General features: G+C 42.9%; 2 protein-coding genes and 1 long non-coding RNA gene across 8 annotated transcripts in view; 2 read left to right on the top strand and 1 right to left on the bottom strand.

Moving 5' to 3' along the window:
• The window catches only part of cthl (cystathionase (cystathionine gamma-lyase), like), a 62,731-nt gene that overhangs the window by 16,743 nt on the left and 33,949 nt on the right, over nucleotides 1-12,039 (top strand). Inside the window, exon 13 of one of the 6 annotated variants that reach the window (XM_087255433.1) lies at nucleotides 4,067-5,915. The exons of 3 other annotated variants lie outside the window; for them this stretch is intronic. The gene's annotated coding sequence lies outside the window, so the exon portion shown is untranslated. Of the gene's footprint in view, nucleotides 1-3,962; nucleotides 5,916-12,039 lie in introns of those variants that run through there. 2 more of the 6 variants (XM_087255432.1, XM_087255431.1) reach the window with 2 other exon arrangements.
• The window catches only part of LOC147836428 (uncharacterized), a 719,152-nt gene that overhangs the window by 674,130 nt on the left and 32,983 nt on the right, over nucleotides 1-12,039 (bottom strand). The window lies entirely within an intron of this gene.
• On the top strand, nucleotides 5,286-8,787 carry LOC147836429 (uncharacterized). Its single transcript, XR_015493942.1, has 2 exons — nucleotides 5,286-7,712; nucleotides 7,824-8,787. It is a non-coding gene; the product is annotated as an uncharacterized LOC147836429 (long non-coding RNA).

Here is a 12,039-nt window from a genome sequence, read left to right as displayed (position 1 = left end):
ATTACGGGGGTCTTCTCAGCGAGAGACACACCATTCAGTGAATAGACTCCACGTCAGGGCATAGGCGCGCTCGGGGAGGGGGCTCTAGCCCGAGTGACGGTATTAGCCACCGCAATCGGAGGTTACCTAAGTCTTCCTCGCGTCTAAAAATCTCTTCAAAGATCGGCGAGGGTGCCAGGTGGTGCCCTGTCCCTGAGAGAGTAGGTGCTCTCTCGAAGGGACTGCCAGGGGAGGGCTATCGCGAGGGAGAGCTCTGACATCCAGGTCCGGTTGAGCCAGAGGGGCGCAACCAGCAACCTGTTCCTCGTCCTCCCTGACCATGCACAGTAACTGCGCGAGCAGGCTCACTGGGGGAAACGCGTATTGCGCGTGCCCCGAGGCCAGCTGTAAGCCAGTGCATCCGTGCCGAGAGCACTCGGTCAGGGAAAGAACAACTGGCAATGAGCGATCTCGGGGGAAGCAACAGATCGATCTGGGCTTCCCCGAATCGCGCCCATATCAGCTGAACAGACTCGGGGTGGAGTCTCCATTCTCCAGGACGCAAGGCTGCCGTGAGAGCGCATCGGCTGCACGGTTGAGCTTGCCTGAATATGAATGGCGTGCAGCGATTTCAGCCGCGGATGACTCCAGAGGAGCAGACGGCGGGCGAGCTGAGACATGCGGCGAGAGCGCATACCCCCTATACGGCTGATATACGCCACCGCCGCCGTACTGTCCGTCCTGACCAGCACGTGTTGCCGCTCCAACACCGGAAAAAAACGGTGGAGAGCGGGGAACACTGCCAACAGCTCCAGGCGATATGCCAATGCAACTGGGTACCTTTCCACAGGTCCGCAGCCGCATGCCCGCAACGCACAGCCCCCCAGCCCGTGTTGGAAGCGTCTGCTGAAACGACAACAAGACTGGACGCCTGTTCTAGAGACACCCAGGCCTGTAGGATCGAGGGGTCGCTCCAAGGGCTGAGGGCGCGGCGACACAGCGCAGTAACAGAGACTCGGTGTGCGCGCGCGTGCCATGCGCGTCTGGGGACTCGATCGTGAAGCCAGTGCTGAAGTGGTCTCATATAGAATAATCCGAGCGGCATGAAGCGGCTGCGGATGCCATATGCCCCAGGAGCCTCTGAAATTGTTTCAGTGGGACCACTATTTTACTGTCGAGCTCTCTCAGACAGTACAGCATCAGCTGAGCGCGCTCTCCGGAGAGGCGCGCTGCCATGGTGACCGAGTCCAGCTCCAGCCCGAGAGAAGAGATCCTCTGCACGGGGGCGAGTTTGCTCTTTTCTCGGTTGACCTGAAACCCCCACAGGTGGAAGTGCCAGAGCACTTTGTCTCTGTGCATAATCAACTCTGTGCATAATCAAAAGAGAGGGCAATTCAGCCAGTCGTAAAGAAATTGAGTATGCAGATGCCCGCGAGCCGAAGGGGCGCTGAGGCACCCTCCGCGGGCTTGGTGAGGACCCGCGGAGACAGAGAGAGCCCGAAGGGGAGGGCTTTGTATTGCCAAGCTCGACCTTCAAACGCAAACCGCAGAAACTGTCGGTGGCGAGGAAGAGTGGAGACATGGAAATACGCGTCCATCAGGTCTAATGCTGCAGACCAACCCAGAGGACGAACGCACCGGAGGATGCGCTTCTGCGTGAGCATTCTGAACGGCAGCTTGTGCAGGCAGCGGTTCAAAACGCGCAGATCTAGGATTGGCCGTGACCCACCGCTCTTTTTGGGCACGATGAAGCGTGGGCTGTAAAACCCGCTCTCCATCTCGGCTGGAGGGAGCGGCTCGATTGCATCCTTCGCCAGGAGGACAGCAATCTCCTCTCGCAAGACAGGGGCGGACAGGGGGCTGACCCTGGTGAATACACACCCGTGACTTGGGGGGCCGTTTCGCGAACTGAATCGCATAGCCGAGTCTGATTGTGCGTATGAGCCACCGCGAAGAGCTGGCCCGCGCTAACCAGGCAGGCAGAGCTCTCGCTAATGGACTCATCGCTACAATCGCTGACGTACCAGCAGTGGGGCAGCGCGGAGTGGGTGTGCTGATCCGGGAAGCTCGCGGGTCCCACGGAAAAGCTGGAGGTGAGATATTTGCTCTCACTCCAAACCCGAGCTCCGGAGGGGAGGCTCGAGGGGTGGGAGAAAGGAGACCGTCCTCCCAGCGCTCGTGAGCCACTGGCGAAACGCACCGAATCTGCAAGCTAGAAAGCATAGCGTCCCAGACTGGTAGATTTCGGGCTGTCACATCTGGGGAAGTGAAAAGTGCCCTTTCATAATGTTTTCATGGCAGTAAAAAGTGCCGTTGGAAATGGGGCCCCGCCCTCCAGCGGGGAAAGAGCAAGTTCCCTCTTCTCCAGATGGCCTGTCCCAGGGGCGCTTCGCGGTCCGTTGCCGGACTTAGCGGCGTTCTGGGCAGGGGGGCTGCCTGCTTCCGAGGTGCCCGACGCGCTCGCTTCGCCTTAGGCGTGTGCGGGGGCGGAGCAGCTCTCGTAGGCGGGCGCCTTCGGCGAGGAGCAGGTATGAATGGCACGGCGGGCGGAGCGGGCTACGGACCGCCGATAAGACATCACCCACCAACTGCTCTCTCACCGCCTTGAATTCCTGGGTGAATTCACAGACAGTGTCGCCGAACCTGGCTGGGGATATGGGGAAGTCAAGAAAGCGGACTTTGTCGACTTTGCGCATATCAGCCAGGGGTGGCGCTCCTGGACCACTAATGTGGACATCGTCCTCCCCAACGCACACGCAGCGGACTCAGTAGTCCGAAGAGCTAAGTCGGCGGCGGTGCGAAGCTCGTAAGCCTGGGTTGGACCCACCCTCGTGCAGCTCGGCCAGCGCCTGCGCTTGGTAGCGCTGGTAGGTGGCTATCGCATGCAAGGCGGAAGCAGCCTGGCCCGCAGCTATGTAAGCTCTAGCTCCGAGGGAGGTAGATAACTTACAGGCTTTGGATGGGAGACGAGGCGGACCCCGCCAAGAAGAGGCGCCGCGCGGATTTACCGCCATCGCGCACTCAACCTGAGGAATCGCCACATACCCCCTGGCTGTTTCACCGTCAAGAGTGGTTAGGGTGGAGGGACACGCAGCACGAGCAGAAAAAAGTGCTTTACAAGACCGCGTGAGCCTACTGTGCACCTCCGGGAAGAAGGGAACGCCCCTCTAGTCGGTCCGGCCGCGGAGCTGGGGGATAAACCATCTCCAACCCACGGCCGAAGCAGCCCGGGAAAGCACGGCTAACATGTCCGTTTCAGGATCCGTAGTGACAGCGCTCACCAGCCCGAAGGGGGCGAGCGGGTCTGGATCATCATCGGACAATGAAAGCCCACCCTCCGATGCCGCGGTGGACATCTGGTCTCCGGTGTCATCGGGCGTAAGGGCTACCATCTGTTAGACGGATCGCTTCCTCCGCCCGAAGCTTGGATGGAGCGCTTAGAGGAGCGGGAGGTCCGCGGGCCCGTGGGCGACGGATTATCTCTCGCTGAAACCCTCAGATCTGCCCGAGTGCCCGCTGCAGAGCAGGGGACAACTGGGGTGGTTCGCCTTTTTGCAGAGGCTAACCGCGATCTTGCGCAACAGTCATGGCATCGCGATGACGACATGAACTGCCCGCGAGCAGCGCATTAACATGCTGGACCCCCAGACATGTAACACAGTGCCCGCGCCCATCATCCGAGGACAGGAAACCACCGCATCCAGAAACGCACAGTCGGAGCGCCGTCCTGATAAGGACGTGCTGCACGACTGTGTTGCTCTTTCTGTGAAGTTTGCAACTTTATACGCACCGCTCTGGAGGACCGGACCCAAAGAACGCCAGGCAAGGGAGAAACCCAGCTCGACCGTCTGCCACTGCGTGTACACACTCTGGACCGGGAGAATGCTCTCGTTCGCTCAGAATCGCTGGTCACAGCAGGAGGAACCCTCATCGACTCGATCAGAAAGTCTCTGAAGCGAAAAGGATAGCGTCTGCTGCGCCAGGTGAGCTTATATACTCAGTTGATTGCTTATGCCGCTCACCTGCGCAGGCTTGCGCTGCCAATTCATTCTTAATTGGCCCGTTCAATACTCTTTCAGACGAGTAGCTTCTGAACCGAACCTCCCAATGCGTGGATTTTACAAATCAAATCCACTTATAGTGCTGAAGTTCCCCCCGAAGGGGAACCGACGCAGTTTTTAAAATATTTATTTATAACATGAACGGCAGCTCCTCACCGAGACTGCCGTCTAAACCAAAACAAACGGACGGCAGCTCCTCACGGAGACTGCCGTCAAACTGAAAGCAAAAGTAAAATATGTCCGGGCCCGGTCTTCTCTCCGCTTCCTCTGCCATCGTTCCTCCTTTTATTGTCCAGAGCTTCTTCCGTGGGATCCGAAGCAGGTGCGCACCGCAGGTGTATCCACTTATGTGGTGGCCTCACTCCGTTCCCACGGCTCTCGGCCACGCCCCCTCGCCACAGTAATGCACTTCAATAATGCGACTAAAAACTGCAAATACTCCATACGTCTTCATTTGATTTTTCTTTAGTTCGATTATGACCTTAATCTGATTAAATTAATCAAAAATTGCTGTTTGCATTGTGCATTTCATGGTGGACTCTTAATCAGAGCATTGTCATAATCGCATTAAAATCAAATTATTGGTGTCCATGTAAACGTTATGTCCTGTGCCAGCTTGGCAATACTAAACCCCAGTCATGTATGGGATGTTAAATTGGTCACTCACACCTCAATCATTCATATTTATTAAAAAAGAAAGGAAAATCAGTTTTTGAAGTGAGATTTTAGTCTAAAACTCTTTATTAGAATGTAATTTTTGAAAATTATAATAGATTACTATAATATTTAGAAAATAATACATTAATGAACTATTTTATGTTCACATCTAAATGAATAATATAATACATTAAGTTTTTGAAAATATAGAAAAGGTTTATTATTAGTTAATTTAGGTATATTTGTATTTTATAAATTGATTGTTTATTTTTTATGTATATGTGCTCATAATAGTGACTGACAGAACTCAATAACAGAACTAAATTGCACTCTAACTTTGGAAGTTCATATAAATAAATAAATAAATAAGCATGCAACAACATCATAAAACGTTAATATTAGGTTAGATTTAGGTTGTGATGTCAGGTGACCAAAATTCAATCTCTAGTCAGCATCTAAGGACAACATTATTTTGACATCAAATGATGTTGATATTTGGTCGTTTTTAGGTTGTGTTGAAAAGTGAACAAAATCCAACATCTAGCTAACATCTTAAACCAAGGTCTGATAGACAACAGTGGTAACGTCCACATAACGTCAAGCTGTGACATTAAACATTGATATTTAGTTGATTTTAAGTTGGACATTGATGTGAGGTTGGATTCTGATGTCAACATGATTTTCATTTCCAAACAAATTGTAACGTCCACATGATGTAGGGGTACAACGTCAGTCTGACGTCATGTTGACGTCCTGTGCCAGCTTAGCTGTACTAAACCCCAGTCATATATGGGATGTTAAATTGGTCACTCAAACCTCATTCATATTTAAAAAAGCGAAGAGAAAGCAGTTTATGATCTGAGATATTAGTCTAAAGATTATTGTAAGAATGTAATTTTGAACAAATTTAATAGAATACAAATGTTTAGAAAATAATACATCAATGAACTGTTTTATTTTTTAATTGAATACTATCATACATTAAATAAAAAAAGGTTTATTATTAGGTATTTTAGGTATATTTGTGTTTTGTCTATTAATTGTTTATTTTTTATGTATATGTGCTCATAATAGTAATTGACAGAACTATATCACACTCTATCTTTGGAAGTTCATATATAAATAAATAAACATGCTTGAGTGTTTTCGATTCTAAAGGGATCACATCAGATCTTTGTCTGTATAGCCAGAGCCATTAAAAGCCATTTGTAGTCTCCACTCTCTGTTTTGTCTTCTTCCTGAACGTCTTTAATGGAGGTTCACCATAAGCAATCACTTTGAAGTCAACAAGCACCACACATGTAATTGCAAGATGAATAGTAAAAGACATATCTAATGAGCCGATCTCACAACACCATTAATAACACAAGAACAGCTTTGACTGTGCAATGATTATTTGTTTACAGCATTTATCAGGTTTAAATTTATTTCTGTGACCGGCTTGACATGATCATTTTGTTGCTAGTCTTGACAAGACAATGTGTTTGGTCTTTTAATTTCCTGCCAATGTAAGATTGAAGAACATATTAGAGGAAAAATAAAATCAGATGTCACATTTCTCAGTTCTAAACAGGCCATTTTGTGTTTTTAAATACAGTTTAACTGATAACTGATATTAAGTCACAGCCAAATCCAGGTATAAACTGAGTAAATCTTCCAGAAATCAAATCAATGTCTTTTTGCTTGTAACTTGATTTGAATGCCTGTTTTCTACCATCCCTCCACAACACATATATTCTGTGTAAAATGCTCCTCATACACATTACTTACCGAAAAGGATGTCCATTTAGCTAAATGTACACACAGGAAGCACAACACCATTAACTCAGGTATTGTGTGACAAAGGTTGTGTTTGGAGCCATTTACTCAACATATCATTGTCCATAAATCTCAAGTATAGGGCCACTGACATTTTCGTTTAAGCTTGAGGTAATGCATGCAGAATGTCATCTCTAATCCTTCATGGTCATGGGTTTAAAGTTCATTCTGTAATGTTTATCTGTATGTTAAAACAGTTTGGGGGCAGTGTGTGCCTGTATTACAGACTAGTAACAGAATAAATCAGTTATAAAATGAACAACATGAGCAAGGCTGAGGTTGCATCCGCTGTGTGACCTTATGTTCCTTTCCTTCATCAAAATTCAGGGTTGATCTTGCCGGACTCCTTTCATGCTGTGTTTTCCAGTTTTCACATATCTTAAAGAGAATATATTGATTGATTTGCATCCACAAGCCTGTTTTCATGATTTACAATGTGACGAACTTAGCATGGTTTTTCAGCTAAATGAATAGTACAGAAAACACAGACAAAAATGTTTGTTTTCAACAGAGGTTTAATACATTTGGAACAGCCTAAGGGTGAAAAAAATGAGTACATTTGTGTTTTTTTACAGGTCTAATATCTTAAATTTGTATTTTTATTTATTTTAATTTAATTTTTTTGTACATTTGTATGACCTCTTTAGCATTAAATGTTAAGCCAATTTAAAGGGATACTTCACATCAAAACATTAAACTGTCATGTTTTACTTTTCTTAAACATGTTCAAAACATGTTTGATTTCTTCTGTTGAACAAAAATGAATTCATTTTAACGAATATTGGAGACCAGTAGCCAATTGACTTATACTTTTTTCATTTACAGTGGATATAAATGGGTATTGATTTCCAACATTCTTCAAAATATCTTCTTTTGTGTTCAGCAGAAGTTAAACAGATTTTAAACCACTTGAGGTTAAGTAAATGGTCATTACATTTGCATCACTGGGCGATCTCTAAGTTTTCAGTATTTACATTATTTTGTGACCTTTTCAATTTACTCATTTACGGCTCATATTTCTTGAATATATGTGATTTCAAAATGATGACACTGTACACTGAAGTCAGAAACTTAAGTTATAAATATAAATTCACCTGCTAATTTATTAGGTACACCTGTCCGACTACTCATTTACGCAAATTTCTAATCAGACAATTCACATTGCTGCAACTAAACGCATTTAAGCATGTAGACATGGTCAAGACGATCTGCCGCAGTTTAAACCGAGCATCAGAATAGGGATGAATGGTGATTTAAGTGACTTTTAACATGGTATGGTTGTTGGTGCCAGAATTTGGAGCTGGTCAGTTGGAGCTGGTCTGAGTATTTCATAAACTGCGGATCTACTGGGATTTTCATGCACAACCATCATAGGGTTTACGGGGAATGGTCCAAAAAGAGAAAATATCCAGTGAGCGGCAGTTCGGTGGAATGGCCAGACGGGTTTGAGCTGATAAAAAGGCAACAGTAACTCAAATAAACACTCGTTACAACCGAGGTATGCAGAAGAGCATCTCTGAATGAAATGTCGAACCTTGAGGCGGATAGGCCACAGCAGCAGAAGACTACACCGGGTGTCACTCCTGTCAGCTAAGAACAGGAAACTGAGGCAACAATTTGCACTTGCTCACCAAAATTGGTCAATAGAAGATTGGAAAAACGTTGCCTGGTCTGATGAGTCTCGATTTCTGCTGCGACATTGAGGGGGTCGGAATTTGGTGTCAACAACATGAAAGCATGGATGGCACACTTGGGCCCATTAGTACCAATTGAGCATTGTGTCAATGCCAGTCTACCTGAGTATTGTTGCTGACCATATCCATCCCTTTATAACTACAGTGTATCCATCTTCTGATGGCTACCTCCAGCAGGATAACGTGTCATGTCATAAAGCTCAAATCATCTCAGACTGGTTTATTGAACATGATGATGGCATCACTGTACTCAAATGGCCTCCACAGTCACCAGAATTCAAACCAATAGAGCACCTGTGGAATGTGGTGGAATGTGTGGCTATCATATCAATATGGACCAAAATCTCTGAGGAATATTTCTAGTACCTAGTTGAATCTATGCCATGAAGGATAAAGGCAGTTCTGAAGGACTAAGGCAGTTCTGAAGGATTAAGGGGGTCCAACCTGATACTAGAAAGGTGTACCTAACAAAGTGGCTGATGAGTGTATATGCATTTATGGATTAGGATTAGCGGCCACTGCTAGGCACTATGCTAGAAACTGTCAGATTAAAAATAAAACCATTTTACACCAATGTATACCAGACTTTCTCAACTATTTCGACTGTATGATCTTGGATCCTTATTTGCAATTTATTCAGATATGGAAGAAAAGATCTGTTGAAAATCCTGTTTAGTTTACAGATGACCACACAGCTGTATACGATGAGTCATGGGCCATGGCACAGACTGGCAAACAATTAAATGGCTTTTTATAAGCAAAGTAAAATTGGAAACTTTAATTTCAGGAGCACATTCTACCCATTACTGAGAAGGAAACTCATGCCTGAAAGCTTGCATTTGAGCAATTTGAACAAATGAAAGCTTTAACTATGAGTCATGCTTCTACAGGACGCGCTAACTGTTTTGACTGTGAATAGCCATTTCTTCCCGAGATTTATTGTGCTTTCATAGGTTTCCTTCAATACCTTTTCACTTAAATGCATAATGACCTCTTCCCATTCGTAGGCGCAGGTACAAAATAATGAAAAGTGACTTTGGCCAGTGTGATGCGTCATATTGGAGATTTTATGGGTGTAATTATTGGATGATGACACATTTTGCTCCTCAGAGTGTCTTGGCGAAAGATGTGCCGGTTCATATTCAGCTCGGGCCCTGTAGGGCCATTCAGATAGATTGAGTGGAAAATTACTTCGTTAAACTTTGTGGCCTTCGTTTGGCTTAAGAAAGCAGTTGATTTTAGAGACCTTCAAAAAGTCTAAATGGTCAGTGATTGCAATTATGGTTATGAAAATGACATGATTTGTGCCTGTTCATTGCTGCATAACTACACAATATTATCTCGTTTCCCCTTGAACCCTCTATCACTTCATATAGATGAGTGTAGCTGTGAATAAGCTCCATTTGGTCTATAAGCACTCTCAAAAATAAAGGTACCCGAGCTGCTGCTGGTGTAGAACCTAGGGCTGCATGACATTGGAAAATGGGATATTGTGATATTTTATTCTTCTGCGATAAATATTGCGATATGAATACAGTTTCACAAGATAGTTTGATTAGCTCTATTTAATAGTGTTCTGGGGAGTCAAACAATATTCATGTACAGAAATTGAATAACCACAAAGCAAAAAATTATTATCTTTGTCTTATTTCTAGTCAAAATATAAAAAAAAATTCTTAGAGCTAGTAAAATATTGTTTTGTTTTAACCGTCAGAAGAAAAATGTCAAAATTAAGAGTTTTTCCTTAAATCAGGTAAATTTTCATTCAGTGTGGTAATTGAAATAATCTTGTTTTCACTTTTTATATAAATTCTGTATAAATACAGAAATGAAATACAGTTCTGTGGCTCCTGGGCTCTGTTCTTCGTACGTGGATTACTCAATTAGCTGGATTTATTTATTGGTGATTTGACACGATTCAGGATCATTTCGTTCTTTAAAACTCGTCCAGAGTTTTTGTCATCTGGTCTTTTAGCTCAAACCTGCTCAGGAGGTGGCAGTGTGGTTGAAATGACAGTGGTGGAAATTACATTTCCACAGTTTATTATGAAAAAAATGAAAGATAGCTTCACAGATTTGCTTTGAATTGATACTAGAATTTCATGTATACAAAATACTCTTATTTACCTTAATTTAGTTTGGTTTTTAAAACACTTTTGAAGGTAAAACATGTTTGGAAACGACATAATATTACAATATTGCCTTATCAAGTAATATTTACCATGATTTATCTTCATGAGTTGTTGATGAAAATTTAAATTCCCTCCAATTAGAACGTGCTCTGAATTCACTATTAATTTATTTTAGAAACCTAAACTTAAACCAAAACTAAACTTTTTAAGGTGACATTACAGTGTTGTGGTGGAATGACACTGATACTGTGTGATCGCTATATTTTGAATAAAAATTAATATTAGTAAATGTTTCACATTAATAACCATTAAATTTTTAACTTAATTAAGATACATTAATAGTTACCAGATAAATAATATATTAAAATGTTATTTTCACTATTCAAGTTTAAAACTCTGGATATGCGACAAGGTGAAAACAGTGATTTTGACACCTAAAAGAAGGTTGAATAATATAGAAAAAATATAATAGAAAGTTAGTAAAATTAAAAAAAAAAGTGTATTATTAATTTGAAGAAGAAAGTGGAATTTTACGATAATTGTATATATTTTTAGATATATGATCAAAGGACAAAAAGTGCCCGTAGTTAAAGATTATACACTGAGGAAAGATAAAAAATAGTAAAAAATTATATAAATTTATATATAAATAAAAGTAAAAAAAAATATATATAAATAAAACTGTTATGCAATCTATACTCCGAAATAAAAGTACAAACCTGTCAAGGTGCTGGTTTCTTAACCCACAGGAAGAGAACATTTATTAATTTGGATTTTGAAGCGCTTACTACTTTAAGGTACTGACTAAGCTTTAGTACAATTTGTGTATGATCATTAAATAGATTGCTAAATACTCTTGACAAATGAAAGTGTAAAGCATGCAGCTCACAACAAATTTGTAAAGTTAGCGCGTATCAATTTAACAAACCCTTTGCTACAAATTATATGTAATTTTGCTCACATGGATAAATGAATATTAATCAGATGATGTCATTATGCTGCTGTGTCGTCAGCCAAAAATTTCATTCATTTTACAGTCATTGATCCAGACATTTTAATCTGATTTGACAACTTTTTTGAAGAACCAAATTAACCACAGATCAGTTCTCAAAACTAAAAGATCCAGGATCTGCCAAATCATCTTAGATCATTTAAGTAAGCTATGAAGAACAGACCTCGGCTCAATTATAATTAAGACTCAGCATTACATATTTTGCGATGTGACTATTGCGGATGTACACATTGCAATATGGATGCTGAAATGATAAATTGTGTAGCCCTGGTAGAAACTTCTCAAAATGTACATGTTTGTAACTAATGTTCTTATTAAAGCCTCAAGGCTATATTCTAGTACCTAAAAAGTACAAATGTGTACCTCATGAAATTTGTAGGTACAATAATATCTTTGAGGTACCAAAATGGAGCCTTTAAGTACAAATGTGCACCTATTGAAAAGGTACCACTCCAGTGACAACACTTGTACTTTTATTTCTGAGAGTGAATCTGTTGTTAAGCAAATGGTAATGTAAAGAAATCCATTTAAAACTTTAAGTAAAGGTCAGCTCATTTTGTCCTTGTCAACATCAATGCTAATCTTTTCTCCTTTTATTAACCTCCATCATAACAGTGTTCAAGAGCATGTCTGCCAAATCATGCGAAACTGTATTTCCGATGGACATAAACAAAAAACACAAACAG

This window comes from Danio rerio, chromosome 6 (assembly GCF_052040795.2).
Source record: "Danio rerio strain M-AB ecotype USA chromosome 6, GRCz13ab, whole genome shotgun sequence".
In the NCBI taxonomy this organism is placed as follows: domain Eukaryota; kingdom Metazoa; phylum Chordata; class Actinopteri; order Cypriniformes; family Danionidae; genus Danio; species Danio rerio.
The sequence above is the reverse complement of the archived record's forward strand: the minus strand, read 5'-3'. Positions and strand labels throughout refer to the sequence as shown.